Raw genomic sequence first — 7,500 nt, forward strand, 5'->3', positions numbered from 1 at the left:
ATTATTTATTATTATTATTATTATTATTATTATTATTATTATAATTATTATTAACGATTTCACAACGGATTCTGTTATAAGGAATAGTTGAGTTTGTTGTGAATATATCTGTCCAAAAGGAATAAAGCAAAAATATCAATTCTATACTCGATTTTTTTAACGAGGTGCATTTGCACCGATTCGCAGCGGTGCCCTTTTAGCTCGGAAAAGTTTCCTAATAGCTGATTGGTTGGACAAGATAATTCTAACCTCTATTAGGAAACTTTTCCGAGCTAAAAGGGCACCCCTGCGAGTCGGTGCAAATACGCCTCATTAAAAAAAAAAATTGTATCTTTCTAAAGATATTACTGAAATGTATTTTGAAGTTTTATACTTATGTATACTTTTATACTTATGTATACATTGATATTTGACAGAATACATACATTTGTGTAGATGATCTATTCTGTTATACGACGATAGGAAATTATGTTTTAATTCAACTAAGCATCAGTTAATTACGTGCATCTATAGTCCATTTCTTTTAGCGATGCATATTTGCACCGACTCGGAGCGGTGCCCTTTTAGCTCGGAAAAGTTTCCTAGTCGCTGATTGGTTGGACAAGATAATTCTAACCAATCAGCGATCCGGAAACTTTTCCGAACTAAAAGGGCACCGTTGCGAGTCCTTTTAGCTCGGAAAAGTTTCCTGATCGCTGATTGGTTGGACAAGATGATTCTAACCAATCAGCGACCAGGAAACTTTTCCGAGCTAAAAGGGCACCGTTGCGAGTCCTTTTAGCTCGGAAAAGTTCCCGGATCGCTGATTGGTTGGACAAGATAATTCTAACCAATCAGCGATCAGGAAACTTTTCCGAGCTAAAAGGGCACCGCCGCGAGTCGGTGCAAATATGCATCGCTAAAAGAAATGGACTATAGTATTCTGCATTACTAAAAAGTGTAGTTTTACCCACGAATGAGATTGCAATCGATGGGGTCACTGTTCTGGTCAGGTGCCATTGTCCTCGGAGTTAGTTTTCGTTATGATGAAGCATGCATTGGATTTATCTCTCTCTCTCTCTCTCTCTCTCTCTCTCTCCTCTCTCTCTCTCTCTCTCTCTCTCCCCCAAATTCCATGTAAGCTGCTCAAATTCCAATTATTCCCAAAGAACCTTGGAACCGTGTAACTCCTCGGACAGGCCGGTGGCAATCTCTCTCTCTCTCTCTCTCTCTCTCTCTCTCTCTCTCTCTCTCTCCTCTCTCTCTCTCTCTCTCTCTCTCTCTCTCTCTCTCAATGCTTTATACATAATTTCTTACATATTTGCAACCATTCTTTGAATTTTTGGGCAAAGATTAAATATCTCCGAATATAGAATGCTGATTATCTCTCTCTCTCTCTCTCTCTCTCTCTCTCTCTCTCTCTCTCTCTCTCTCTCTCTCTCTCTCAATGCTTTATATATAATTTCTTACATATTTGCAACCATTCTTTGAATTTTTGGGCAAAGATTAAAAATCTCCGAATACAGAATGCTGATCTCTCTCTCTCTCTCTCTCTCTCTCTCTCTCTCTCTCTCTCTCTCTCTCTCTCTCTCTCTCTCTCTCAATGCCTTATATATAATTTCTTACATATTTGCAACCATTCTTTGAATTTTTGGGCAAAGATTAAAAATCTCCGAATACAGAATGCTGATCTCTCTCTCTCTCTCTCTCTCTCTCTCTCTCTCTCTCTCTCTCTCAATGCCTTATATATAATTTCTTACATATTTGCAACCATTCTTTGAATTTTTGGGCAAAGATTAAAAATCTCCGAATACAGAATGCTGATCTCTCTCTCTCTCTCTCTCTCTCTCTCTCTCTCTCTCTCTCTCTCTCTCTCTCTCTGCTTTCATGTGAAAATAAGTTTCTTTTATTTACAAAAATTAACCGAAAGGGTAGAAATGAGTGTCATGGAAGTAAACCGTGACTTATAACTTTTTTATATAGCATATAGAAATAGATTTATTAATTTAGCCATAGAGAACTTAAACTAGAGAATAGTAAAAAAAAAAAAAAAAAAAAAAAAAAAAAAATTACAGCCAGTAGGTCTTTGTATTGTGTTTTTATTTGGATATATAAACGGTTTTGCTCATAAAAAGTCGCATTAAAGATAATAAATATACTTTTTGGGTCTTGCTCGCACTCCATTCTCGAACAACTCCGCCAGCTGTACCTGATATTTGTATGTTCCTGGGACCATTTATACCAGCATGTTTAAGGACGGTTATTTATAGATTCTTTCATATTATTATTATTATTATTATTATTATTATTATTATTATTATTATTATTATTGAGTTAAAAGTAATGGCTGCATCGGCAGAGTTTATTTTCTTATCCAATTTTTCTATTTTCCGGATAATTCTCTTCTCTAGAGCGCTGCAATCAGCCAGCAGACTTGAAAAATTCATCAGTCAGGTGAATGACAGAATCGGGAAGACTTTTTCAAGTCTGCTGGCTGATTGCAGCGCTCTAGAGAAGAGAATTATCCGGAAAATAGAAAAATTGCATAAGAAAATAAATTCTGCCGATGCAGCCATTACTTTTAACTCAACCTGCATAAAAGAGGGTCTCCTACCACGATATTAATATTATTATTATTATTATTATTATTATTATTATTATTATTATTATTACTAGCTAAGCTACAACACTAGTTGGAAAAGCAGGGTGCTGTAAGCCAAGGGGCTCCAGCAGTTATTATTATTATTATTATTATTATTATTATTATTATTATTATTATTATTACTAGCTAGGCTACAATGATAGTTGGAAAAGCCGGGTGCTGTAAGCCCAGGGGCTCCAACAGTAAAAAAAATTGCCCAGTGAGAAAAGGAAACAAGAAAATGAGAGAAGTAATTAAAAATTAAAATAAAATATTTTAAGAACTGTAACAACAATTAGAATAAATATCTTATATCTAAACTATAGGACTATGATTGAGTGTCCATAGCTCAGTTCCCTTTACATGTCTGGTCTAAAGGTACCCTGACACTTGTACTAATTTGTGGCACGCATTGTCACGACTCGAGTCGTGAACTGGAGTGAACTCGTTGTGAACCTGTCGTGACGAGAATTTTGAAATGTTCAAAATTTTGGTCACGACAAAATTTCGTGAACGCGACGTGAACTATGCGCGAACTGTTCGTGAACTCGTTGGAACGATGCGGGAAGTGCGCCAACTATGCTAAAACTATGCATGAACTCGTCGTGAACTCGTCGTGCCAGTTCGTGTCAATGTGGACAGGTCAGCTGTGATTCTGAGGTGTTTTTTTTTTTTTTTTTTTTTTTTTATTTTCCAGTTCGTGCCACAAAATGTCACGACTTGCCACGACAAATTCGTGGCAAAAAGTTGTGCAAGCGTCAGCCTGGCATTAGAAACGCAGAAGTAACAGTAATCCAGTCAATGTGTTGGAACACTGGTTCCCGTCTGCTAGTAATTCTCAACTGTGTTTAACTGAAAACGGCCTCTTCTGGAGAATTCCTAATGTTCACGCTGATTGATTGATTGATTTGGGGTTTTCTGGTATCCTGACATCTGAGGTCATTGACGCCGATTAAATATATATATATATATATATATATATATATATATATATATATATATATATATATATATATATATATATATATATATATATACATAGTGTGAGCGCGTGTTGTTTTATGTGTAAACGTAATTCTTATTAAAGTACGTTCAGTATTCTGATATATTAGTGTTTTGTTAATACCATAAATTAAGTATCACATACACACTATATATATATATATATATATATATATATATATATATATATACATATATATAGATATATATATATGTATAAATATATATAAATATATATATATACATATATATGTATATATATATATATATATATATATATATCATACTAACTCCAGCTATACTGGATTTTGGTATCCAGTAAATTCTCTTTCCAGGATTTTCTATTCCTCTCTAACCTCTAATTCATTTTCGGCTTCATGTTTATATATAACGCATGCTTATACTAATATAAGTAAGATCGATTTTTCCTTCAACACGAATGTTGCATTCAAGGGAAAACATACTTTGATATATCGCTCGCTTGCGACAACAACGTCATAACTCAAAAAAAAATGTATTTTTGAGTTATCCATATAGACATATTCATCTTCAAATGCTGATTTTTTTTGGTAAAAGTGTCATAATTGTAGCTAAAAAATTGATCGCTTGAGGTGCTAAAAGTCCTAACGACATACATTAATATGAGAGTGTTTTAATTGATTAAAATGGCTCTCCCGAAAAATAGCTATTTTTGAGTTATGACGACGTTGTCGCAAACGAGCGAATGACATGATATGAAATTCGACACCCGGAACTGAAATCTAAATTTGCTTTCAGACTTCTGTTCTTTACTGCTTTCCTTGTTTTGCTCATAATTCCTTTTGTCATGGAATCAAAATGTTCTGACATTATTTGCCTCCAGGTATATCTGTATTCATCCTTTTCTTTTTGCTAGAATACAAGCGTTGTCACGCCTCGCTTGCTTTTATTGTATTGGATTTCCACATCCACGTTTCCATGCATATTTTTAACAAATTGATATTTGTATCCGCTTTCGCTAAATATTAAAAACTTCATTTGAATCCACAGTATTATCATTATTATTATTCTCTTTGTTATCACTGATATTATGACTATTAGAGTGTGTATCTATAAAAATATTGAACAATATTCATGCAAATAATGTTAATAGTATCATTATTATTATGCTCTTTGTTATCACTGATATTATTACTATTAGAGTGTGTATTTATAGAAATATTGAACGATATTCATGCAAATAATCATGATAATGTTAATAGTATCATTATTATTATGGTCTTTGTTATCACTGATATTATTAAATTTACTATTAGAGTGTGTATTTATAAAAATATTGAACAATATTCATGCAAATAATCATGATAATGTTAATAGTATCATTATTATTATGCTCTTTATTATCACTGATATTACTATTAGAGTGTGTATTTATAAAAATATTGAACAATATTCATGCAAATAATCATGATAATGTTAATAGTATTAATAACAGTCGTAACGATAACAAAGATGTTAATTCTGAAATGAATACCAAAGTGATGTGCCTGGAACTGTGCGAGCGTGAAATTACTGCGAGTCATCCTAGCGTGTCATGGGTCTAACATTAGTCGAAAACAACGAGTCAGGCGACCCTCTTTTTTTTACGCTAAACTTAGCTCAAAATTGAGTTTGCTTCAATTTGAACCAATCATTATCTATAGTCCATTTCTTTTAGCGAGGCAGATTTGCACCGACTCGCAACGGTGCCCTTTTAGCTCGGAAAAGTTCCCTGATCGCTGATTGGTTAGAATTGTCTTGTCCACCCAATCAGCGATCAGGAAACTTTTCCGAGCTAAAAGGGCACCGCTGCAAGTCGGTGCAAATATGCCTCGCTAAAAGAAATGGACTATAGTGACTATTACTTAAATTGGCATAATGGTGAAAGTGTGTCTGTAATTTGGACATTGGTTACCACATGTCAATATTATTATTATTATTATTATTATTATTATTATTATTATTATTATTATTATTATTATTACCTAAGCTACAACCCTAGTTGGAAAACTACAAAGAGAGACTATGTCAGCCTGCTTAACATAAAATCATTCGTTTTATGTTTGAACTTATGAAGTTCCACCGATTGAACTGCAAGATAGGGAAGATTATTCCACCATCTGAGCACAGCTGGAGTACAACTTCTAGAATACTATGCTGTTTTGAGGCTTATGACGAAGGGAACACTATCTAGCGACTGAGTGTATTATTATTATTATTATTATTATTATTATTATTTTTATTGTTATTATTATTATCTATTATAGTTATTATTATTATTATTATTATTGTTATTGTTCTTGTTATTATCTATTATAGTTATTATTGTTATTATTATTATTATTATTATTGTTGTTATTATAGTTATTATTATCATTATCATTATTATTATTATTATTATCATTATTATTATTATTAATATTATTATTATTATTGTTATTATTATTATTATTATTATTATTTTATTATTATTTTATTATAATTATTATTATTATTATTATTATTATAGTTATTATTATTATTATTATTATTATTATTATTATTATTATTATTATATGTCCATACACGGAATCTCCTTTTGAAATTCAGTTTTTAAGCAATACATTTTGCATTAAATTATGGGAAATTTCTTTTTCAAAAGAATGATTTATTGTTAACTTATTCTCTTCATTTATTTATTTCCTTATTTCCTTTCCTCACTGGGCTATTTTTCCCTGTTGGAGCCCCTGGGCTTATAGCATCTTGCTTTTCCTACTAGGGTTGTAGCTTGGATAGTAATAATAATAATAATAATAATAATAATAACCTTTTTTAGAATGATTTATTGTTAATTTGTTCTCTTCATTTATTTATTTCCTTATTTCCTTTCCTCACTGGGCTATTTTTCCCTGTTGGAGCCCCTGGGCTTATAGCATCTTGCTTTTCCAACTAGGTTTGTAGCTTGGATAGTAATAATAATAATAATAATAATAGGTAACTAACTAAAGTGATTAGGGATTGTATATTAGGAATAGGAATTAATGTGATTATAACGATTTAGAACCATTTTTGTAAACCATTTATTACACAGTTACGAAAAAGGAATGTAGATGGCGCCGTCGGCGGCGTTGTGTACACACTCGAAGCGGGATAGGAGAGGTACCTTATTAACGGCTCTCCTTTCATTCTCGTTTTTCGTTTTCTTGCCACTTCGACCCCTCGAAGTGTTAATTCTATTGGGGGTGTAGATTGCTATGTGGCGTGTCAAGAATACGTCCTCTGATATTATGCGATATCCCATGTTATGTTTATTTAGGGATATTCGCTCCAGGAGTTAGAATTCTGGATATCTTAGGGTAAATTTTCCGGAAATATCACTGTAGTCAAATATACCCTGGGAAGCTACCCTAAAGGAACTTCCATCAGGAAGACATGGCTATCTCACCCAAAAATATTTTTCGCTTCGCTCAAAATCCGTTTTGTAAATCATTTATTACACAGATGAGTATTTTAAAAGATATTCAATTACAGTTCGACGTGACTTTCCCAAAATTCATGAGGGATTTATGAGTTAAATATTTACATTGGTTTAAAACAAGGAGTAATTACAGTACATTACTCTTATAATTCAAGTACTGCAATAGTGTAATGAGGAGAGAGAGAGAGAGAGAGAGAGAGAGAGAGAGAGAGAGAGAGAGAGAGAGAGAGAGAGAGAGAGATCTACATTGCAATCTTGTTATACTCGCCCTAATACAAATAGTGTACATAGCTCTCCTGCGTGCAGTAACACACCAGACAGTCCTTCAATTAATAATGGCTGAATGTCATGACACGCGCTGTCCTCTGCCATCACTAATGACAGTTGCCATGAATCGAGAATT

The sequence above is a fragment of the Palaemon carinicauda genome, chromosome 1 (assembly GCF_036898095.1).
Source record: "Palaemon carinicauda isolate YSFRI2023 chromosome 1, ASM3689809v2, whole genome shotgun sequence".
In the NCBI taxonomy this organism is placed as follows: Eukaryota; Metazoa; Arthropoda; class Malacostraca; order Decapoda; family Palaemonidae; genus Palaemon; species Palaemon carinicauda.